A 26,339-nucleotide genomic window follows, 5' to 3' on the forward strand; every position below is an offset into this window, starting at 1 on the left:
AGAACGGACCCAACAGGGGTTCAAACTGCCTGCTGTATGGACTAAGACTGAAAGACAACCAGGAGGGGACCCCCAGATGCTTCAAGCCATGGGGACCCACCAACCAGAGACAGGTGAAGGGGAAGTAAGCCACCAGGTCACCACACCGGCACTGGAACTAAGGGGACCAGTGGTGAGGACTAGCCTTTATCGGGTTGCAAGCAACACCTCTGTGAGTAAAGAAACAGTTACACTGCAATCCCTTGTGTGGTCTACCTTCTTTCTGCGCCCCGGTATTACTAACGGACATAAACAGCAACCACCATCATTTACCCCCTGGGGCCCAACCCTACTTGCGGAGGGCCACAACATTCAGGCTGCCATTAACATCAGCCCCAGCAGTGAGAGACTGTGCAGCGGCGGCTCCATCCATATAGCCATAACCCACAAGTAGTGTCAAGACAAAAACTTTATTAACAATCCCTGTAAATAATCACTTTTAAAAGCGACCCCCCCCCCCCCAGGGTCACGGAAGCAGGCACTGGCCATTACACCCGTGGCAGTTCCCAGTGAAACTAGGCCTGGGACCGAATACCCCATAGCCCTGGGGTGCAACACATATCTCGCACAGGTCAGACAACACAGGTTACATGACACACAAGTACAGGGTACATATCACAGAAGAACAGTGCACACGTTGCACATGCGCAAGTCACAGTTCGCAGAAGCAAAGGGCACATGCCACACAAGCACACGTCCTACAGCACTCACGTTATACATTTCCCAGCATACAAGTCACACATCTCGCATTGCACACATCCCACAGCACACATGTCTTACAGTGCACATAGCCCACAGTGCACACATCATGCAGCGCACACATCATGCAGCGCACACATCATGCAGCGCACACATCATGCAGCGCACACATCATACAGCGCACACATCATACAGCGCACACATCATACAGCGCACACATCATACAGCACACACATCATGCAGCGCACACATCATGCAGCACACACATCATGCAGCACACACATCATGCAGCACACATATCTAACAGCGCATGCATTTAGCAGCACACAGATCACACTTCTGGCAGTGCAAATATCTTAAAATGAACACATCACATGTCACGCAGTGCACCTGTCCCACAGAGCACACATTTTGTAGGGCATACATACCACAGTGCACACATCTTGCCGTGAACATGTCCTGTAGTGCACACATCACGTCTCACCGTGCACACATCACTTATCTTGCAGAGCACATGTCACACATCTCACAGCACACAAGTCTCACAGTGCATACATAATAATATAATAATATAATAATATAATATAATACATCACACATCTCGTAGCACACAAGTCTCACAGTGCACACATCACAGTTTTTGCAGCACACATCACATGTCATGCAATGCAGTCATCTCACCGTGCACACGTTACTCATCTCGCAGAGCACATGTCACGCATCTCACAGCACACAAGTCTCACAGTGCATATGTGACGCCCTGGTGCCGCCAGGTGGTCAAAGAAAAACACACACCCCACACAACACCATCCCACACCAGGTTCCATCAACCACAAAATCCTAGCCACCCCCCTCAGGCTAGGAAGGACACACCAGTGGGCGGGAACAGGTGGATTGGGAGCGCCCACCTAGGGGTCTTGAGGATCCGGGGGAGGGAACCAGTCAGAATGTTTCTAAGTGAAGTTCAGGTTGGAGTCGAGTCAAGTGGCAGCGCAAGTTTAGGCCTGAGCCTAGTGAAGGGTAGCCAGGATAGTGGAACTGGTCTACTGGCTAGGTAGCAAGCAGTGGACCATGTCCAAAGGCGACTGGAGTCCGGTCGCGGGAAATCCTCAGTGGACCGGAACAGGGTTGGAGCCCACCGGTACTGACAGCGGAGATCCAGTCTGGAAACCGTACACAGGCGGGGTACCTGGACCCTAGTTAGAAGACGGTTGCAAGCTACTTCTGTAATTAACCAGGCCGGGAGCAAGGTTCCAGACGTTGTTCCAGAGTGTTAGCCCAGATAGAGCGAAATGGCAGCCCACCGCGGGAAATAGGGTATCCGCAACAACCCACTGAGATCCCAAGGGTCAGTTTTCGCGGGCACATCTCCCAACCAAAACCAAACCGGGAGTGGACTTCCCTTTTCCATACGAGGTCGTCTAAAATAGAAGGAAAATACAGAGTGCCGGAGGAAGGGACATTGGTACACCAGCTGGGTGTGGGAACCGTATACACCCTGAAGTGGCAGCCGGCCACTGACACCATGGTTTACCTGTGATTTCAGATAACAGGAGAAAAGCAGGTTTAAATACCGCGCCAAACCACAGGAATCCAGATGAAGTTAGTAAATCTCTTTTCTTTATTTTCACAGGTCTACGCGTTTCAAGGACATATCCCTCCTCTTCCTCAGGACAAATGCAGAGAATACTATAGCGAACAGGAAGCTACAGGCTCTCATATATGTATTAGAAAAAGGCCACGTATGCATTGATTGCGTCATCAACCTCCTCGCCGAGGAGGTTGATGACGCAATCAATGCATACGTGGCCTTTTTCTAATACATATATGAGAGCCTGTAGCTTCCTGTTCGCTATAGTATTCTCTGCATTTGTCCTGAGGAAGAGGAGGGATATGTCCTTGAAACGCGTAGACCTGTGAAAATAAAGAAAAGAGATTTACTAACTTCATCTGGATTCCTGTGGTTTGGCGCGGTATTTAAACCTGCTTTTCTCCTGTTATCTGAAATCACTCCGTTTTTGCGGGACTGCTGCCTTCCACGTTACTTTCATGCTGTCAAAGGGGTTGTGACTGGCACAACCGTATCAGGTGAGTGTTCTTGTTACACATTCACCTCCCATTGTCATACCGGGTAAGACCCTATTTGCGCCTTTCTTCCCACAGTTTTTTTCACCATGGTTTACCAGCAGACTTGTGTGCATTTATTCAATCGAGAGTACACCAACACCCTCCGGTCCGGCCCAGTGCATCACCACCAACAGCAATCACCTCCCGTGTTCTGGACACTGAGCCCCGGGGCATCCACCTCTACCCATGGAGGGGTTAATATCCAGCTGTCATTCCATCGCCCCCGGGTGCTCCCCAACAGCAGCAGTGGTACTCCACCTTACCACACACCGTGGGTGTCGTGACGAAGTATCTACCACAATCATTCACTTCTTTCACGACCTCTTTACCTCTAGCAACCTATCCTTTCTGGGCATCACTGAAACATGGCTGACACCATCCAACACTGCCTCCCCTGCTGCGCTATGCTACGGTGGCCTTCACTTCACCCACACTCCTCGCCCTGGCAATAGACAAGGTGGAGGAGTGGGCCTCCTTCTTTCTAACAACTGCAGCTTTAATCCAATCCCACCTCTACCCTCCCTTGTCCTGCCTTCCTTTGAAGTGCACTCTGTCCGCATCTATTCTCCTTCCAACCTCCAAGTGGCCATCATATACAGACCCCCCAGGCCCTACCACTTCCTTTATCGACCAGTTCTCTGCCTGGCTTCTACACTTTCTCTCTGCTGACATTCCCACTATCATCATGGGTGACTTCAACATCCCCACTGACACCCGCCAGTCAGCAGCCTCCAAACTCCTCTCCCTTGCTTCATCTTTTGGTCTATCTCAGTGGTCCACCTCTGCCACCCATAAAGATGGACACACATTAGACCTTATCTTCACCCGTCTCTGCTCTCTATCTAACCTCATTACCTCCCCTCTCCCTTTATCTGACCACCATCTATTGACCTTCTCTGCTCTGTCCTCCTCACCTGCCCCTCCTGCCCAGCACATATCACACCCTCGCAGAAACCTTGCACACGTCAACATACACACCCTTTCTGACTCTATCCTACCACTGTCCTCCATATCTTCAGTGCACGACACGAACAGTGCCACCACTTTCTACAACGCCACTCTCACATCAGCTATTGATTCAGTTGCTCCTCTTGTGCATGGCAGAGTGAGACAAATCAATAGACAACCCTGGCACAACAGCCTCATTAAAAAGCTTCGGCAAGTGTCTAGGGCCGCAGAGCGGCGCTGGAAGAAAACGCACTCCCAGGAAGACTTCACCACATTCAAAAATGCAATTCACACATTTCGCTTGGCCCTTACCTCGGCTAAACAGGAATACTTCAGAAACCTCATATCCTCTTTAACACACAACCCCAAACAGTTATTCAATACTTTCAACTCCCTCCTTCGCCCACCACTGCCCCCTCCAACCTCCCTCATTTCCGCAGAAGAATTTGCCACATATTTCAAAGAAAAGATCGACCAAACCAGGCAAGTCTTTTCTGCTCAACCACCACAACCCCTTCATATAACAGACCACTGCTCCTCCCCCATAAACGTCCTCTCTACTATCACCGAAGAAGAGCTTGCACATCTTCTCTCAAAAGCGCACCTCACCACCTGTGCACGTGATCCCATCCCAACCCACCTCCTCCCCAACCTCACCACTATCCTAATTCCAGCCTTAACCCATCTCTTCAACCTATCTTTAACGACTGGTACCTTCCCTTCTGCCTTTAAACATGCAACAGTCAAACCCATCCTAAAGAAACCTTCCCTCGACCCAACCTCTGCTGCCAGCTATCGCCCCATATCGCTACTCCCATTCGCCTCAAAACTCCTGGAACAGCACGTCCATGCTGAACTCTCCTCCCACCTCTCCTCTAACTCTCACTTTGACAACCTACAGTCCGGCTTCCGTCCACATCATTCCACTGAAACTGCCCTGACAAAAATCACAAATGACTTACTTACTGCCAAAGCTAACAACCACTTCTCTATACTCCTACTTCTAGACCTATCCTCAGCTTTTGACACTGTTGACCACTCCCTCCTACTACAGATCCTCTCTTCCCTTGGTGTCAGAGACCTCACCCTCTCTTGGATCTCTTCATACCTCTCCAACCGCACTTTTAGTGTCTCCCACTCCCACACAACCTCTTCATCCCATCCTCTCTCTGTTGGTGTCCCTCAAGGCTCTGTCCTGGGACCATTACTTTTTTCTATCTATATATTTGGCCTGGGACAACTCATAAAGTCCCATGGCTTCCAGTACCATTTATATGCCGATGACACTCAGATCTACCTCTCTGGTCCAGATGTCATATCTCTGCTGTCCAGAATCCCAGAGTGCCTATCTGCTATATCTTCCTTCTTCTCCTCTCGTTTCCTAAAGCTCAATGTGGCCAAAACTGAGCTGATCATCTTTCCTGCATCTCACCTACACTCTCTACCTGATCTATCTATTACAATAAATAACATCACGCTCTCCCCAGCACCCAAAGTTCGGTGCCTCGGAGTGAACTTTGACTCTGCCTTGTGCTTCATACCACACATTCAATCCCTCACCACCTCCTGTCGTCTTCAACTCAAAAATATTTCCAGAATCCGCCCCTTCATCAATTCTCAATCTACAAAAATGCTAGTGCATGCTCTCATAATCTCCCGCCTCGACTACTGCAACATCCTCCTATGTGGTCTCCCTGCTAACACGCTCGCTCCTCTTCAGTCCATCCTTAATGCTGCTGCCCGACTGATCCACCTCTCGCCTCACTACCACCCCGCTTCTCCTCTCTGCATGTCCCTCCACTGGCTCCCAATCTTCCATCGTATCCAATTCAAACTACTAATACTGACTTACAAAGCCATCCACAAATTGTCTCCTCCATATATCTCTGAACTAATATCTCGCTACACTCCAAAACGTAATCTCCGGTCCTCCCAAGATCTCCTTCTCTCCTCCTCTCTCATTCGCTCCTCATGCAATCGCCTCCAAGACTTCTCCCGAACATCCCCAGTCTTCTGGAACTCACTGCCTCAACACGTCAGACTATCTACTACACTTGCAAACTTCAAACGGAACCTAAAGACTCATCTGTTCAGAAATGCCTATAACCTTCAATGACCTCACTGCTTCACCACCGTGCGGAGCTGCCGCCCCACCACCGTGCGGAGCTGCCGCCCCACCACCGTGCGGAGCTGCCGCCCCACCACCGTGCGGAGCTGCAGCCCCACCACCGTGCGGAGCTGCCGCCCCATCTACACCCCACCTACTGTCTCCTCCCCATAATCCTATAGAATGTAAGCCCGCAAGGGCAGGGCCCTCTTCCCTCTGTACTAGTTTGTCTACTGTAACTTGTATATGTATTTTGTATGTAACCCCCTTCTCATGGAACTAATGGTGCTCTATAAATAAATAATAATAAATAAATAAATCCCCTGTACATATTACGCCCCTTTTTAATTTGAGTGTCCGCACGACCCCCGGGTCCGGAAACCCCTCGAGCCACTGCAGATCTGGAACCGAGCAGCCTGGCTTCTGACGTGGGGGCAGCACACCTCAAAACCTGGCATCACGAACAGGATTGTAACCCATCCACCTACCTGGTGGAAGTGTGCCTCGTCTTGGACTGTAAACGGTGCTCCGTTTTAAAATTTTTCGACAGCTGCCATTTTGCCACCATTTTTGGGTGCGAAAAGCAACAAGCCCGGCGTCTTCTTCCCCGAAAAAGAGCGCGAAGTTGAAGCCCCGCCCCCTGGGAACACGGGAGGAAGTTGATGACTCCACAGACAGGAAGCGAAAAGGACAGTGAGTCCCGGGAGACTGCTGTCGAAAAACCAAGGGGGAGGACAGAAAAAGCAGCATGTAACTAGCGCTGTAAAGTGCAGGGACGCCAGGACTCTGGAGAAACCCATTCCTGGACACCAACGCGGCAGAATGTGTCGGAGGATCCCGGCCCCAGCCCACTTTATGCTGGCGAAGTGGATGTCCGAGATGAAGGGCCTGGCTGCAGCTGTCCGGGCGCGCGAAGTGGAGATCGTCTCGGAGGAGCAGGTAAGCAGTGACCCAAAACCCTATGTTCCCCAGGAATCAGCCTGCCCGGCTGAGGTGTCCGGTCCGCTCCCGTCCTCCACCCCGACTCCCTAGTCGCTCGTGTCTGCAGCCAACACCCCGACTGACCTGCTGCCTCAGTCCGTGGCAGCAGAGCCCGTACCATCTACGAGGGAGGACCCAGCGGCTGGGTCCTCAGGCCTTAAGTGGGCTTTACACGCTACGAGATTGCTACAGTGATCTCGTTGGGGTCATGGATTTTGTGATGCACATCCGGCCGCTGTAGCGATCTTGTTGTGTGTGACTCCTAGGAGCGCTTTTGGATTGTTGCAAAAACGTCCAAAATCGCTCCTAGTTGACATGGGGGTCCTCTCCCAATAATCGCTGCTGTCGCTTGGGCGAAGTTTATCCTCGTCCCTGCGGCAGCACACATCGCTACGTGTGACGCCGCAGAAACGAGGGACCTCTCCTTACCTGCCACACGCCAGCAATGAGGAGGGAAGAAGGTGGGCGGGATGTTTGTCCCGCTCATCTCCGCCCCTCCACTTTGATTCGGCGGCTGCTTAGTGACGTCGCTGTGATGCCAAGCGAACCACCCCCTTAGAAAGGAGGCAGTTCGCCGGTCACAGCGACGTCGCCAAGCAGGTAAGTATGTGTGACGCTGCCTTAGCGATAATGTTCGCTATGGCAGCGATCTTCACATATCAGCATAACGATAGTGGCGGGTGCTATCACGCTCGCCATCGCTAGCATCGGCTAGCGATGCCACAGCGTGTAAAGCCACCCTTACCGCCACCATCGCTCCGTCACCGCTGATCACATCCCATCCGGCCCCGAGTCTGGCGCCCCAGTTTTAACGTCAGCTCCGGCAGTCCGCCCAGCCGCGACAGTGATGACGTCAGCTCCGGCAGTCTGCCTGGCCGCAATGGAGGCAGCACCCGACCGGAAGTCTACCCCGGCCACGGCGCCAGCCGCTCCCAAGTACCCCATTCCGGCTGTGGAGCAGCCGGGGTGTAAGTGCAGAGAGGAGGAGCAGGCCACTGAGCGATGGGGCCCACGGCAGAGAGAGAGTCCGGACGTCGCCGGCGCCGAGGGCATCAGTGTGGGCCTGGCTCCTGAGCAGGAGGCGGAGCACGGAACCCGTGCCCCGTACTGGGAGCGGCAGCAACAGCAACTGCGCGGGGAGATCCCTGCCCGAGAAAGGTGTAAAGCTGATGTGCATGCCTGCACTTATAAGGAGAAAGATCACCTGCGGCAAGCTACCATCGGGGTCCAGAGCGGTGTACCATGTGGAGGTGGTACTGGAGGCGCATGGTGGAGAATGGAGTGTGTAGCAGTTCCCGTCTACCCTCCTACAGTTAAGAATGTTTACCCTTCCATTTAAACAGTTAAAAAGTTAAATCATGGGCCATGGCTCATGAACTGGCAGAGCCAACCAAAAACTTTCTTGGGTCCTGTAAATACCCTTACCTACTTTCTTGTTACTCCTCACCCTGCACAGCCTCTGAAGAGGTAGATTGGAGGAAGGGCCTGCGGTGGAGTTGGCTGAGGCCCAGTCACTAATGAAATTGGTGGCTAACCTCCAGGCCAAGGGTCCCCGGACTATGGGCCCTTGAGATGGACTGCCGGGTAAGGAACTTTTTACCCTTACCGTGCAGGCGTTACCTGAAACAGCTTGGGACTGCGGGAAAAGGGGTGCCCACCATGATTAGAGGTGGCACCAAGGTACCAGATTGTTTGGGTGGCGAACGGGGGAGGGGAAAGTAATGTTTAACCCTGTTTTTGCAACATTGAAGTAATGTGCCTCCCATAAAGGGAAGAAATGTTCTTAACATGTTTTTTACCTTTTCCCGTTCATTTCCAGAAAAATAAACGTCAGTGGTCGGACAGCCCGCAGACGGGCTGTATTAAACCAAGGGGAAATGTGACACCCTGGCGCCGCCAGGTGGTCACAGAAAAACACACACCCCACACAACACCATCCCACACCAGGTTCCATCCGACATAAAATCCTAGCCAACCCCCTCAGGGTATGAAGGACACACCAGTGGGCGGGAACAGGTGGATTGGGAGCGACCACCTAGGGGTCTTGAGGATCCGGGGAATGGAACCAGTCAGAGTGTTTCTAAGTGAAGTTCAGGTTGTAGTCGAGTCAAGTGGCAGCGCAAGTTTAAGCCTGAGCCTAGTGAAGGGTAGCCAGGGTAGTGGCCCTGGTCTACTGGCTAGGTGGCAAGCAGTGGACCGCGTCCAAAGGCGACGGGAGTCCGGTCGCGGGAAATCCAGAGTGGACTGGGACAGGATTGGAGCCCGCCGGTACCAACAGCGGAGATCCGGTCCGGAAACCATGCACAGGCGGTGTACCTGGACCCTAGTTTGAAGACGGTTGCAAGCCCCTTCTCTAATTAACCAGACCGGGAGCAAGGTTCCAGACGTTGTTCCAGAGTGTTAGCCCAGATAGAGCGAAACGGCAGCCTACCGTGGGGGATAGGGTATCCGCAACAACCCACTGAGATTCCAAGGGTCAGTTTTCATGTGCACATCTCCCAACCAAAACCAAACCGGGAGTGGACTTCCCCGTACCATATGAGGTTGTCTAAAATAGAAGGAAAATACAGAGTGCCGGAGGAAGGGACATTGATACACCAGCCGGGTGTGGGAACCGTATACACCCTGAAGCAGCAGCCGGCCACTGAAACCTTGGTTTAACAGCAGACTTGTGTGCATTTATTCAATCGTGAGTACACCAACACCCTCCGGTGCGGCCCGGTGCATCACCACCAACAGCCATCACCTCCCGTGTTCTGGACACTGAGCCCCGAGCATCCACCCCTACCCACGGAGGGGTAACATGCAGCTGTCATTCCATCGCCCCCGGGTGCTCCCCAACAGCAGCGGTGGTACTCCACCTTACCACACACTGTAGGTGGTGTCACGAAGTATCTACCACTATCCCCTTTACATATTACACCCCTTTTTCATTTGAGTGTCTGCATGACCACCGGGTCCGGAGACCCCTCGAGCCACTGCGGATCCGGAACCGAGTAGCCCGGCTGCTGATGTGGGGGCGGCACACATACATCACACATCTCACAGTGCACACATCACATGTTTCAGAGCACACATATCTCACCGGGCATGTCTCACAATGCACACATCTCACAGGGCACACATCTCACAGGGCACACATCTCACAGGGCACACATCTCACAGGGCACACGTCTCACAGTGCACACGTCTCACAGTGCACACGTCTCACAGTGCACACGTCTCACAGTGCACACGTCTCACAGTGCACACTTCTCACAGTGCACACTTCTCACAGTGCACACATCTCACAGTGCACACATCTCACAGTGCACACGTCTCACAGGGCACACGTCTCACAGGGCACACGTCTTACAGTGCACACGTCTCACAGTGCACACGTCTCACAGTGCACACGTCTCACAGTGCACACGTCTCACAGTGCACACATCTCACAGTGCACACTTCTCACAGTGCACATGTCTCACAGTGCACACGTCTCACAGTGCACACATCTCGCCGTACACACATCACACATCTCGCCGTACACACAGCTCACAGTGCACACATCACACCTCGGAGAACACATGTCTAGCAGCGCACACCTCTCACAATTATAAATGCACAAACCACATATAAACCTGTCAGTAAAGCATCAGTCACATGTTATGAATACTTACCTTATCCAATGCTCATTTCCAGTCCTGAAAATGGAAAGCTCTGCCATTGATTGTTAGGCTCTGTCCACTGTCACCAATAAGTCTCCATGTTTATTTTTTGAATGGTGTTCTTTTGCACTGCGCCTTGTCCTTTAGACCTCCACTAACTGCACAGGGGTAATAAAAAGCCAGGGGCTCTGATTGCAGTAATGACAGAGATGGATACAGGGACCATTGAGAAGCAATGACCAATGCTAGCTCCACTCACACTGAACATCTGGCCAGCCTGGAAAGGTGGCAACTGTGAGAGTGGATGGACCACTGTTCGTATAAAAGGCACAGCTCACTGGGGCAAAAGGCCAATCCAGACCTGGCCCAATTTATCAAGAATAGCGATTTTCATGCCAGTTTTGATAAGGGAGTGTGGTGGAGTGTATGGCACCTGATTCATTAAGAAAATCAGGAAAGGCACAAAGCAGTGTGCACCCCATGTGCCTTGCCACGAATCTTACTCCAGTCACTCCAGAGACTGGAATAGAATTTGTGGTGTGAGAAATGCCATTGTTCTTCATGAATTTGATGAATGGGGTAGCTGAGCTATATCAGACCCCTGACCTTCCACTGTGGCGCCCCTGACCTGGTCAGGCACCACTGAGTACTGCACCCATGCAGGGGACAGTACAATACAGGTAATCCAGAAGGCTGACCGAGGTGTGACTACACAGGCGCATAGTGATCAGGTCTCACACATGTACCTATGAGAGGACCCCTGGGGATCCCAGGAGGGGGAAAAGCCTTCGCCTCCACTGGAATAGTGGAGGGGGCCAAAAGCCTCCATCTCCTCTCAAGGGGTGTGGTAAGAGAATCTGGTTGCTAGGTGGCGTAGGCAGGCACAAAAGGGAAAAGAGAAGGAGGAGTAAAGAGTCTGCAGCAGAGTGTGGAGGAGTGAGGAGCAGGAAAGTGAAGCTCTGACAGGAGCAGCAGTGAAGGTCCCAGATGTGAGCCGGTTCAGAGCAGAGTCCAGGGAGCTCCGAGGAGAGCTGACCCCTTCCCCTGGGCTGCTGTAGTCTGACAGCGTCCGCGCAGTGGCTACCGACGGGGGAGAACGGTCACCTAGGAGTGCTACCCGAAACCCATCTCCAGCTAGAGAGAGAGCACAGAGTGGGAAGTAAGGAGACTGCTAGGGAGAACCAGGCCCAAACGGGCGGCAGATCCCGGAGTGGGGATAGATCCACCTTTCCCTGCTAAACCTGCCGGTGTGGGGCCCTCAAAGCCCACACCACAACACCACAAAAGCCGCAGCCACGTAGCCACAGTTAGGGCCCATAGCTCACAGGAGGCAAGCAGCTGGAGTGAGCTGGTCCAGGCCACAAGCAAACGGCAAACTAAGGGGAGTGAGGCTTCAGCAACTTCCCTGGGTGACCCCCATAGGGACTAAAAGTCGGGGTTACCCCAAACCACCAAGGGCTAAGGAAGGCGAGTTGGTAGTCACCATCAGAAGTCAGCCTGAAGGATACCTGGTTCCCGCCTTGTTCATCCCAGCTACGCCCGGGTTACTCACCCTGCCACCTGAAGTGAGTAAAAACCCTGAAAGACATTCTGCCTGTGTGGAGTTATTCTGCGCCTTGTGGTTCTACGGACCTACACAGGGCCCTGGGGCTTGCCTCACTCTCAGGAGGCTATTCCAACTAACTGCACTCACCATCAGCCCCAGGCGTCCCTCAACCTGCAGTGGCGGTCCCTACTGGCCGCAATACTGAGAGTGGCGTCACGACAAGAAGAAGATCTCCTACCTGTGACAGGATCCAGCCGAGTGGAGTCCCTGAAGGTAATGCACCGACACAGCACTTGCGGGGCTTCACATCTGGCGTCACGAACAGGATAAGGACTAGACCTGTTCAGACAGGTGACCATGTGCCTGGGCGGTCCGCTTGGAAAATTGGAAGCGCCGCCATATTGCCACCATGAAAAGCGCGCTGAAAAACAACAGCAGCCCGCGCTGGGAGAAGTTACCGCCCACGAAGAGGTGTGGCTACCCAGAGATCCCCTGCAGAGTTCTGACCTCGCTTGTGAAGAGAGCGGAGGCGTTCAGAGACGTCGGGACAGAAAGGGAGCCAGAAGCCTGCTGCTGGGAGAGGAGCTGCTGAAAGAGGCAGAGCGAAAACTGAACAGCTTGCTACTAGAGGCAACGACGAGTCCACTGCTGGGAAATCGTACAGAAGAGGGCGCAGAAGAAATGGCGTCTGACCGCAGAAACCCAGAACCGGGCTCCGCTGCCTGGTGGTATCGGGAGCTGGCCCAGTTCTGCGACCGACTGGAGACCCGGGTCGTGGAGCAGATCAGAGAAGAATGCATGGAACTTCTGGAGATGGCTGCCGCGGTTCAGGCCTATGAAGGGAGAGCCGCGCGCCGAGCGCCAGACCGAGTGGCAACGACTCAGACCCCGATGCTGCCACCGATGGGTGAGTCCAGTATTACCCCTGCCGGCCCGGATGCCCCGACCCCTGCTGCCACGCCCGCGGTCCCTGAAGAGGCGCCCGGCGCGGCGACGCTGAGCCAGGCCGCAGCCACGCCAGGTGCGGCCCGCCAAGCCCAGGCTGCCGCAGCGATGCCCTGCTCGGCCCACCAAGACCCGGTCCCTGCAGCGATGCCCTGCCCGGCCCGCAAAGAACCGGCTGCCACCGCGACCCTCATCCACGCCGCAAGTGAGGTGCTGAACCAGGCCGCAGCCCCGCCAGGTGCGGCCCGCCAAGCTCCGATCGAGGCAGCGACGCCCAGCCCAGCCTGCAAAGACCCCACCGCAGCTGCGACGCCGATCCAAGCTGCGCCAGAAACGCCCATCCAGGCCGCCGCCATGCCAGGCGCGGCCCGCCGAGACAAGATTGCATCACCATTTTCCCCGGCCTGCAAGGCCAGAGCAGACACCGCTCCCCAGTCCAAAGAGGTCCCTGCTGGAAAGCCCACGCTGGGGGAGGACCCCGCATACTGGCAGCTGAAGGCTGACATGGAGGCCAAGTTTCCACAATGGTTGGTGGACCAGTACATACTCCCTCCGCACACCCCCAAGGCGACTTCTGCGGCAACCACGCCAAAGAGTCCCCCGCCCGGGCCTGCTGATGACCACCCATCCCCGGCGCTGCCACAACAGGAGTGCTCTGAAGAACTAAGGGGGAGAGGAGGCCAGGAAGCTGAGGAGCTGACCCCGGAGCCATCAGCAGTGGATCCATGCCCAGAGCCAGAGATGTTGCCATACTCCCGCTGGGATGAAGAGGAAGATTGTCCAGAAACCTCACCTGGGAGCCTGCAAACAGTGAAGTAACAGCCCAGCAGAATCCAGCCCGTAGGACACGGCGCCGTAGCAGAACAAGGTTTTCCCCTGCACCGCAGTCTCCAGAGCAGAAAAACGAAGTCATGGCAAGAGACTTGGAAGAGAAACGGTTCCTGAGAAGGGCCAAATCCCAGGTCAGAGGCCCACTTTGTCATGGAGTTGTGGAGGATTTCAGTTTGAAGAGTGGATATGGCTTCATAGTAGCTCCTGGTATGAAGGAAGGCATCTTTGTTAATAGAAGAGACGTAAGAGCCCATTTGCCCAGAGGACATCCAGGAAGGAATCTACGGACAGGAGACACAGTGCAGTTTACCATGCATCAAGGCGAAAGAGGGTGGTATGCGCTAGATGTAGCACCATGTCCTAAAGAAGAAGAAAGGAAAGACAGCGATAAAGAAAGAAAAGACAAAGAACCTACTGACGAGACTACCACAGATGAAGAAAGAGGTCAAGGAAGCAACAGGTGCCGCAGCCCTACAGGCCCAAGCCCTGGTGAGGAGGAGTCTGCATAAGTTCAAGTAAAGTAAAGCAAGTTACCAGTTTGAAAAGTTTGTTTTGCAACGTTAAAGTTTAAGAATGTGCCCACATAAACTGATGTGAGAAATGAACCTTAAGGCTATGAACTGGCTATAGCCACAAACTCTCGCAGTGTAAATAGTTACACCAGAGGGCACCACCACCACCAGAGTCAGCCTGTTTAGGGGCTTGGCTCGTCTGCAACCAGGGAGCCCGTCCGTATATAGGGCCTTGGCTTACCTGCGACCAGAGAGCATGCCTGTTTATGGGGCCTGGCTCTCCACCACAAAGAGGGTACCTGGTCAGCACCAACTGTGGAGGCCGCCTCTACACCCTGCCAGAAGAGGCTGAAGGCGCGGATCCACCAGGCCAGGTATACCCTGAAGACCACCAGACCATGAAAGCCGCCTCTACATCCTGCCAGAAGTGGCTGAAGGCGCGGCCAACGTGAGAGGGTTTTGGGTGGGTTAACGGACTTGTGGGTGGAGGGTGGTGATGTATGGTACCTAGTGCTTTTAAAAATGTTTTACATGTTTTACTGTTTTATGCATTTTAAAATGTTGTCTTGCAGCCCGAGGACGTGCTGGTGATAACTAAGGGGGAATGTGGCGCCCCTGACCTGGTCAGGCACCACTGAGTACTGCACCCATGCAGGGGACAGTACAATACAGGTAATCCAGAAGGCTGACCGAGGTGTGACTACACAGGCGCATAGTGATCAGGTCTCACACATGTACCTATGAGAGGACCCCTGGGGATCCCAGGAGGGGGAAAAGCCTTCGCCTCCACTGGAATAGTGGAGGGGGCCAAAAGCCTCCATCTCCTCTCAAGGGGTGTGGTAAGAGAATCTGGTTGCTAGGTGGCGTAGGCAGGCACAAAAGGGAAAAGAGAAGGAGGAGTAAAGAGTCTGCAGCAGAGTGTGGAGGAGTGAGGAGCAGGAAAGTGAAGCTCTGACAGGAGCAGCAGTGAAGGTCCCAGATGTGAGCCGGTTCAGAGCAGAGTCCAGGGAGCTCCGAGGAGAGCTGACCCCTTCCCCTGGGCTGCTGTAGTCTGACAGCGTCCGCGCAGTGGCTACCGACGGGGGAGAACGGTCACCTAGGAGTGCTACCCGAAACCCATCTCCAGCTAGAGAGAGAGCACAGAGTGGGAAGTAAGGAGACTGCTAGGGAGAACCAGGCCCAAACGGGCGGCAGATCCCGGAGTGGGGATAGATCCACCTTTCCCTGCTAAACCTGCCGGTGTGGGGCCCTCAAAGCCCACACCACAACACCACAAAAGCCGCAGCCACGTAGCCACAGTTAGGGCCCATAGCTCACAGGAGGCAAGCAGCTGGAGTGAGCTGGTCCAGGCCACAAGCAAACGGCAAACTAAGGGGAGTGAGGCTTCAGCAACTTCCCTGGGTGACCCCCATAGGGACTAAAAGTCGGGGTTACCCCAAACCACCAAGGGCTAAGGAAGGCGAGTTGGTAGTCACCATCAGAAGTCAGCCTGAAGGATACCTGGTTCCCGCCTGGTTCATCCCAGCTACGCCCGGGTTACTCACCCTGCCACCTGAAGTGAGTATAAACCCTGAAAGACATTCTGCCTGTGTGGAGTTATTCTGCGCCTTGTGGTTCTACGCACCTACACAGGGCCCTGGGGCTTGCCTCACTCTCAGGAGGCTATTCCAACTAACTGCACTCACCATCAGCCCCAGGCGTCCCTCAACCTGCAGTGGCGGTCCCTACTGGCCGCAATACTGAGAGTGGCGTCACGACAAGAAGAAGATCTCCTACCTGTGACAGGATCCAGCCGAGTGGAGTCCCTGAAGGTAATGCACCGACACAGCACTTGCGGGGCTTCACACCACAACTCTGGAAGAGTTATCTGAAGATGAAGCTAAAAATTGCAAACTTTTTGATCAACCTTGTGTTGCTCAATTATTTTGTAACTTTAAAAAGCTGGTGTAAAAGCTTTGATGAATCGGGGCCTTTTTATGCCATCGATGTGGTAGGAACTTACCCACATGGAGTTTTTTGCTTCCACAAGTAGATAATTTCCAAATTATGTATAGAATTATATGCACCTGCACAAGTTGTTCTTTTTGACCTTCAGTGTTTTTTACGCAGAGTGTATGAACCTTCTGAAGTTTGAGTTATATATGTCATTTGCTACTAGTGATATATTATAAGGGGAATCACACTATATTCTGTTATAAGGGCACTGCAAGGATCAATATGGCAAGCTGTTTCTCACGGCACATGTGGTCACAAGCACGATACTGTACACCCAGTGAGTACTAGCGCTGCCTAAATGGGGATTTTCTGTATGATATTTCTGAAACTCTAGATTGTGGATAATGTTTTCAGAGAAGTAATCTCCTTTTATGACTACTTTATTAAATTACACCAGCTATTTAAAAGCTTGCTAATAAAATATGAAAGACCATGGTAAATGGGTTTGAAAATATATTCTATACTGTTATACAAGAAAATGCATGTTTATACAATATTTGTACAATGAAGGTAATGTAAGTAGTAATATAGCAATAAAATATTTTTTTTCTGAGCCACTTGACAGTAAGAGCTAAATTGTTAATATGCAGGTTTCTTATTATGCACAGGACTAACATATACAGCTAACATTACAATGCATGCAATATTATATTCATATTCATTTTAAATACATAAGCGTTCCACTGGCTCCAGGTAATGTAATATTAAAACAACATGACAGTATTTTTAATGGATTTTTTACCAGACTACACAGTACAAGCGGCGTACATTACTAAAAGGTAAAGAATTCACAGATCCAGGAAATTCAATGAGATTCAATTCACGTAAATCATCAACAAATTGCCTTCATCCGTTTTACACATTTCAAAAGATTGCATCACCTAGAGAAGGTTCACATGATCTCAGGTGAAACTCTGCTGGCTTCCCCAGAAGGCCTTGCAGGTATTACCTCACATGGTATAATGCAGCCTGTATAAAAGCTTAAACAGGGAATGCAAAAGCCATTTTAGTGTGACTTAGATTTGTGTGAGGACATACAGTGGGAAAATAAGTATTTGATACACTGTCGATTTTGTAAGGTTTCCCACCTACAAAGAATGGAGAGGTCTGTAATTTTTATCTGTAATTTTTATCGCAGGCACACTTCAACTGTGACAGACAGAATAAAAAAAATCCAGCAAATCACATTTTATGATTTTTAAATAATTAATTTGCTGTTTCATAGTTTCATAGTTTTTAAGGTTGAAGGGAGACTATAAGTCCATCTAGTTCAACCCGTAGCCTAACATGTTGATCCAGAGGAAGGCAAAAAAACCCCAATGTGTCAAATAAGCTCTAATGGGGAAAAAATTTCCTTCCTGACTCCACATCCGGCAATCAGACTAGTTCCCTGGATCAACACCCTGTCATAAAATCTAATATACATAACTGGTAATATTATATTTTTCAAGAAAGGCATCCAGGCTCTGCTTAAATGTTAGTAGTTAATCACTCATTACAACATCATGCGGCAGAGAGTTCCATAGTCTCACTGCTCGTACAGTAAAGAATCCTGGTCTGTGATTATGATTAAACCTTCTTTCCTCAAGACGTAGCGGATGCCCCCGTGTTCCAGTCGCAGGCCTAGGTGTAAAGAGATCTTTGGAAAGGTCTCTGTACTGTCCCCTCATATGTTTATACATTGTGATTAGATCCCCCCTAAGCCTTCGTTTTCCCAAACTAAATAACCCCAAGTTTAATAACCTGTCTTGGTGTATGAAATAAAATCTTTTCTAAATCACCTGCCAGATCGGCAGCACCAGAACCTATTCAAGTCGGTCAGAAAAGACTCTCACCATCCGGAATATTCCCCTCTCTTGGGATCATTGTTGAACTGACTGTTTTAAACTAAAGGCCAGACAGGGAAACTTCAGCCTCTAGGTGAGGGAGGCGGTTTCGCATCTACTTATTTCCAATTTGCCAGCGCCCTATCAAGACTTCACAGATGTCTTTTCAAAACAGAGGGCAAAGAGTATGTCTCCTTATGCCCGCTTTACACACTACAATATATCTTGCTATGTGTCGGCGGGGTCACGTCGTAAGTGACGCACATCCGGCACCGTAAGGTACATTGTAGTGTGTAACAGCTACGTGCAATTGCGAATCAACAGTAAAACGTTCATCGCATGCATGTCGTTCATTCCTCATGAATTGAACGTCAGGTTGTTCATCGTACCCGTGGTAGCGCACATCGCAATGTGTGACACCCTGGGAACGATGAACAGATCTTACCTGCGTCCTGCGGCTCCAAGCCAGCAATGTGGAAGGAAGGAGGTGGGCGGGATGTTTACGTCCCACTCATCTCCGCCCCTCCGCTTCTATTGGCCAGCTGCCGCGTGACGTCGATGTGACGCCGAACGTCCCTCCCACTCCAGGAAGTGGACGTTCGCCACCCACATCGAGGTCGTTTGGACGGGTAAGTACGTATGACGGGGGTTAATCGTTTGTGCGGCACATTCAACAAAATTGAACATGCCGCACATACGATGGGGGCGGTTACGAATTGTAACATGTAAAGCAGGCTTTATCAACCATTATATGTGCTATTCACCTTCTTCCAGGCATGGAGCTAACCAAAGGGAGAGATCATCCTCTATCTTTGCCTACATTAAAGATCACCTGGGGAAGGGATTTATCTGAAAGTCTTCATTCCCCAGATAGTGCAGGCTTTTTGAAAGATTGCTCTGTGACTATATATACACTATTGGGGCTTGAATAAAATCACACTGAAAGACCATTATCCATTGTCCATCCTCTCTAAATTATTTGACATATCTTGATCAAGGAAGGTGACAAATGGAAGACGGCGTTCAACATCTGTGATACCTTTTAAGGCCGCTTTACACGCTGCAATATCGTTACCGATATCGCTAGCATGCGTACCCACCCCCATCAGTTGTGCGACACCGGCAAATCGTTGCCCGTGGCGCACAACATTGCTCAGACCCGTCACACTACTTACCTGCCTAGTGACGTCGCTGTGACCGGCGAACCGCCTCCTTTCTATGGGGGCGGTTCGTTTGGCGTCACAGAAACGTCACTAAGTGGGCGCCCAATAGAAGTGGAGGGGCAGAGATGAGGGGGACGTAAAAACCCGCTCATCTCCTTCCTTCCGCATTGCCGGCGGCCGCAGGTAAGGTGAGGTTCCTCGTTCCTGCGGTGTCACACATAGTGATGTGTGCTGCCGCAGGAATGACGAACTCCATCGTACACGCAGCAGCAACAATAATTGGGAATAGGGGCGCATGTCACCAACTAGCAATTTTGCACGTTTTTGCGATGATCTAAAATCGCTCATAGGTGTCACACGCAACGACATCGCTAAATCGGCTGGATGTGCATCACAAATTCCGTGACCCCAACGAGATCGCTTGAGCGCTGTTGTAGCATGTAAAGCGGCCTTTAGATTATATAATGTACAAGCACTTTTCCAGCGCTTTTTGATTGAGATCTTTTGTGATATCCTGTATCAATATGTCTTAATCTAGCTGCACAAGACTTTGTTCACACTGGACATTTTTGCAGCGTTTTTTAGCTGCAGATTTGCCTTGGTTTTATGGATATCCATGCTAATAAAACACTCTTTTTTACAGTCACAGCAAAGTCTATGAGATTTCTGAAATATCATGCACACACACACAAACACGTCAGGATTTTTTCCTGATGGTTTTGTGAACCACCTCCGGTTTTGCTGTGTTATGAAAAGAATGAACATGTCAATTCTTTTCAGTGCTTTTGCCACGGTTTTTCAACCTAGTGACAGGTAGACTCGCAGATACCCTGGATATTAATAAAAAAAAAACGATTATGGCCCTGAATTGATCCATGGTATCTGGCCGGCACTTAAAAATGGTGGTGTGAATAGGGGGATTGGAACAGGCGCGCTATATTTACCTAATCATTAGCACGGCCGTACGCTCTCGCGGCTCCTCCACTTCCCCGCTCATTACATATTCACTGATTTCATCTGTGATTGGTTTCAGTCAGATGCGCCACCAGCCTGAGTGACAGTGTCTGACTACAACCAATCACAGATATGGTCTGCGGGTCTAATGTAAAGAGAATGAATGAGCCGCTAATTCAGCGGTGATCTCACTCAGGCTATTTACGGTCACAGAAGAAAAAAGCAAGATAGCCAGCACTAAACGTGCACTACTGCACTAAAAGTTCCAAACTGTACTTATTATTAAAATTTGAGATTTTTGGCAAAAAATTACAATTTCTTGAGCTACTCCGCTATTTACGATCACAGGTATCACTAACTGTGACCGGAAATCACCTGAGTGAAGTGACCGCTGATCGCGTGGCTCATTCATTCTCTGGAGTTCACAGCGGACAGTCTTGTTCTATGTCTGCTCGCTGTGATCTTCAGATGTAGCAGAGCTGAATCGTTGTGGGACCTTGTGTGGATTACGTTGGAACAGCAGAGGTGTGATTATGGGGTTAATAAAGTGGTGAAAGAGGGTGTTTATGTATTTTATTTCAAATAAAGGATTTTTTGGTGTTTGTGTTTATTTCTTTTCACTCGTTACAGATTGGTGATCAGGGGTGTCTCATAGATGCCTGCCATTACCAATCTAGGGCTTAGTCGCAGCTGTGGGCTGCGATTAACCCCTGATATTACCCCAATTGCCATCGCACCCGAGTAACTTGGGAAGAGCCAGGTAAAGTGCTGGGGTTGTCGCATCTAATGAATGCAACAATCCTGGGTGGCTGCAGGCTGATATTTTTAGTCTGGATCTCTCCAGCCTGAGAATACCAGCCCCCAGCTGTGGGCTTTATTTTGGCTCTGCATCAAAATTAGGGGGGACCGCATGCTGTTTTTTTTTTTTAATTATTTACTTAAATAATTAAAAGAACAGCATGGGGTCCCTCTTATTTTGATACACAACCAAAATAAAGCCCACAGCTGGGGGCTGCAACCTGTAGCTGTAGGCTCTATCTGTGCTGGGTATCATAATATAGGGGGACCCTACATCATTTTTATTTATTTAATTATTTTTTACTGTACGATAGACCCGCAGAACAGGTCTGTGATTGGTTGCAGTCAGACGCTGTCACACAGGCTGGGGGTTGGTCTGATTGCAACCAATCACAGACTCCAGTGGGAGGGGAACAGTGAATATGCATGAGGCTAATGAGCGGTAATGGAAGTAGGGGGACCGTGGGAGCAGATACGGTTGAGCCTAGAATCTATGGGTTCCTTCCAGGTTAGTGGGTGTGACCACCTGGTTTAGTAGGCGTGAACGGCTTGGTTAGTGAGTTTGGCGATGCTTTCTTCCTTCGACTACAATCATGCATCGCCCCCCTGCCTCAGTGTGATAGGGCCTGTTGAATGACATCATACCCGGAAGAAGCCCATACACTCTAGCATCTACCGGAGACTGGTAAGTATAGTGCGCCTGCTTTACTTTATTTTTTCTTTCCACCTTTTTTTTTACTATCCGCGTGCCGGATCCAGGTCAATCCCGGCCCTGTCCAGCACTTGGGTACTTTTGAACCCCTGCTGGTCTTGATATCACAGAAAAAAATGCTGTAAAAACGCCACAAAAACCACATCAAAACCGCACCAAAACTGCAGATGACTTCTAGGAGACATTCTGCCACAAGATCAAGTTTTCAGGTTTTGGTCAGGAAAAACGCTGCAAAAACACCCTGTGTGTATATAACCTAACTTAAACATCTCCAGAGACTTGGATTCTCATCGCTTTCATGTCCACTGTGCTCTAATGAGACAGAGACAAAATCACCTGTATACCAAGTTGGAGAAATGTCTGTTTAAGTGAAAAAATTGTCATTCCTCAGATACACCATCTCGTCTGGTCATCTTTATATAACCCAGAGAAAGTGTCCGCCATCTTCCTTTGGCCACCAACAGTTGGTCTCAAGGCTCTTCCAAGATTCCTTGATTTTCTAATTATCTCCAGTTTGTTAAAAACTACTCTTAAGGGGTTGTCCCACTGACTGCCTTAATCTGCAAGGATGCTAATGTTGCGGACGGGGGCCGGGCCGATGCAGGGGTTGCTCGGATTCGGGTTTGTTGCTGCAGCTCGAGTGGTAGCCGGACCCGCGCGCGCACAGCCATCCGTCCCAACAACCGTAGGAAGGGGGGTATTTACAGGGCATGGTTTTGTCAGTGACGCCACCCGTGGGTTGTGGTGACAGTGCGTAGAACCGCCGCTGCCTGGTGATGGGACACTCGGGGCTGATGGAGCGAGGCAGCAGGATGGAATCCCCTCCATGGGTTGGGGAGGTGTAGTCCCGGGGCCCAGGTATACGGGAGCAATGGCTGCTAAAGGTGGCATGCAGGGTTGGACCGGGGGTAAATGATGTACTCACAGTTCAAAGAAATGCACACAAGGTCCAGTGGTAAACCAAATTGCCAGTGACCGGTCACCTCCGGCAGGTGTATTCGGGCCCCACATGCGGGTGTAGCAAACAGGGGTCCCTTCCTCCTGCAGTCAGTGTTTTTGTCTTCACTGGGACAACTCCGCTTGGAACGGGGAAGTCCACTCCCGGTACTGTGTATGTTGGGAGCTGTGGCCCGTGAAATCTGACCCTTGGGATCTCTGTGGGTTCTGACGGACACCCTATCCCTCGCGTTGGGCTTCCGTTTCGCTCTCTGGGCTTCTGTGGAACAAGGCCTGAAAGCTCGTCCCCGGCTGTCAATTGACAAGGGGATTGCAACCTTCCTCGTGCTAGGGTCCAGGTACCCCGACTGTGCACGGCCTCCGGACCGGATTCCCGCTGTCGGCACCGGCGGGCTACAACCCTGCTACAGTCCACTTTAGGTATCCCGCAACCGGATCTCCGTCGCCTGTGGTCCTGCTTGCCGTCTGCCACCTAGTCCGGTAGTCCAGGGGCCCCAACCCCTGACTCCACTGCACTCACACTCCTCTACTGTCAAATGTCAGCACTGTTCTGTTGTGTTCCCACCCATGCTACCTCAGGACCCCTAGGTGGGCGCTCCCATCCACCTGGTCCCGCCCACTAGTGTGTCCCTATTGTCATGAGGGGGTGACTAGGCTTTACTGGCTAGTGTTGTGCACCTGGGTGTGGGTTTTGTGTTGGTATGCCAAGGAGGATGGAGTTTTGTACCTGAGAGATTTGTACAACCTCTGTGACTACCTGTTTTTGCCAGGGCATCACACTAATTAAAAGAACTGGACAGAATCTGCTGTTCAAGGCTTTCAGGAACTCAAATCTTGTTTCTGTACTGCTCCTGTTTTTCACCACCCTGATGTGAACAGTCTGTTCTGCCTCTCAAAATTTCATGAAGTCAAGAAATCATCCTTGAGGTTTCTTCTCCAGGAAATTTCTCCAGTGGAGGAGAATTATGTCATTTGTGACCATGAACTGTTCACTATCATGAGACAACACTGATGATGATATGACTCTTTGATACAATGTAAAGTAGTCAGTGTACAATTTGTGTAACAGTGTAAATTTGGTGTGCCCTCTAAATAACGTAACACACAGCCATTATTGCCTTGACCACTGAGGAAGGATTCTCCGGTCGTGATGGTTAAAATACCCCCCAAACTTAACCTAAAAATAACACACCGACTGCATGCGACTTGGTTAAACATATTGGCCACAGCAGCCTTTATTACCTATTATTAACATACTAACACAAGGGGGCGCCGTCCAACGGGCGACCCCAAACACACAATAATAGGTAACACATAATAATAATAAACGGTACATGAAACCCTATGTAGGCCCGGTCCAGACACCCTTTCCTACACCAATATCCCTGGCCGCAACAATCCGACCCAGAGATGAGGTATTAATCACCCCACGGATTAATACCCCCCAAACTTTGCAGAACCCTGTGCCTGCAATTTCCCGGAACCCAGAGACACCATACCAAGACAGTGCCTCTCGGTCCAGCTACCAATCCCTTACAACCGCTTCTGGACCAGACCTACCCCCGCCACAGGACAGGACACGTGACACCTTACGTGGCCTGGACCCGCCACACACCCAAGGCTTGCTCCACACCATCACGCAGACCCAGGGCTCATAAATCGGAACCAATGTCATTAAGGTGAACCCCATCACTCCTCCTAAACTGCCACTTTGGCGATTACAAGTCCACATGCCTCACCACCACACCGCCGTTTCTCCACACGAAACGTGCAACCACCCTGTTCACTTGTGCCCGGGCGCAATTAATCTTCTCAACCGACCGAGCCCCCTCCACCATAATCTGGCCACAGTATCCGACCACACCACTATCAAGCCCGGATACCTTGTCCATAAACGCAATAGGTCGATCTTAATGTCCCTGATCAGATTGCGGGATGCCCGCGAACCCAGGTCATTCCCCCCCCGTGTAAAACCAACACGTTCGGAGGTCTGTGCATCCTGCAATAATATTCAAATTCCGGCACAACCCTGCTCCATTCCATGCCACGCACTCCAATCCGCTTGACTGATGCCAGCGATCTGTCCACACCCAACTGCCGACCATTCGGACGAGCGTCGGCCCGACGGGCCCCCCAGAAAACGAACGTGTGCCCCAGGATCCAGATCAGACACACTCCTACAATAAAGGAAACAACTTTAATAAACAACACCACCATTCCAGATTGCAACAAAGAACAACAAAACCCAACGGCAGAACAAATAAACTCTAACCAGAGCCCTCAATGAGATAATAACTGTGGGCGCACATAGCCACGAAAACGAGAGGACTCCTACCGACCAATCCGTCTCACCATGTCATCTCCAAGGCCCCAACGAGAAGCCTCCGTAGCCGCCCCGATCCTGAAGGAATGTGACCCGTAATCCTCTGGGCGCTCACCCGCCCAATGCAGGCAACTCCTCAGCACTGCCACAAACTGGTAACGAGACAACCAAGCCCCGTCCTCGTGACGTAGCAGGGGGCCCGGAAGACCGCCCCGCAGACCACAAAACTTACTCACCACCTGCACCGGGCACAAACCATCCCCTTGCACCGCATACAACACTACCAACCTGCCTCGACCCATCTGGTCCGTCTTGGACCGCCGAAGCCGACACTCCACTCTCTGTCCCACTACCGACACATCCTCGGATAGCAAACCACTCCCACTAACCCTCGACGGGCTCACCAATTCCCCTATCCAAAAAGCCCCGAAAAAAGCTAACACAAAAGCAGTTTCAAACAGCACCGTCTCATACGCTGAGACACAAATCCCCTGCAAACCATCCACCAAACGCCGTAACTAGTCCAACAAAATGGGCCGCCTAGTGTCCCGCACCTTCACCCCTTTCCAAAAACCTTTCAATGCCTGCCTTACACGGATATCCCGTGAAACGTCCTGTTCACCCCTAACCTTTAACCAAAAGGCCACGGCCGCCACCCTAAGCGCCGCAGCCAATGCTGACCTCCCGGCCCTAAAATCTTCACTCAACAATGCCAAGAGCACCAAAAAATAATCCACTCGCCCGTTACCAAACATCTCACCCAGCACTGCCTGCCACTCAACCCACACTTTAGCATAATGGCACCAAGTCACCTCGGTCACCGAATTCCTAATCAAACCCGCAATCACTGCCTCACCAGGCTCCACAATTCCTCTGGACACACTGCTCCGATCTCGTCTGCCCCCGGCATTAACTCCCGAAACCTGTGGAACTGAAAACGAGATAAAGCGTCAGCCACCCCGTTATCAACCCCCGGCACATGTTTTGCAACCACATGAATATTCCACAGCAAACACTTGAGCACCAAATGCCGCAGATATGACACTACCGGTCCAGATTTTGCTGACAAGCTGTTTATTGCATGCACGACTGCCTGATTATCGCAATGAAAACACAATTTACGTCCCGAAAAATTGACCCCCACAACTCCACCGCTACCACAATTGGAAGCAACTCGAGCAGGGCCAGATTTTTTACCAGGCCACCCTGCCGCCAATCCTTGGGCCACC

This window comes from Anomaloglossus baeobatrachus, chromosome 1 (genome assembly GCF_048569485.1).
Source record: "Anomaloglossus baeobatrachus isolate aAnoBae1 chromosome 1, aAnoBae1.hap1, whole genome shotgun sequence".
NCBI classification, from domain to species: Eukaryota; Metazoa; Chordata; class Amphibia; order Anura; family Aromobatidae; genus Anomaloglossus; species Anomaloglossus baeobatrachus.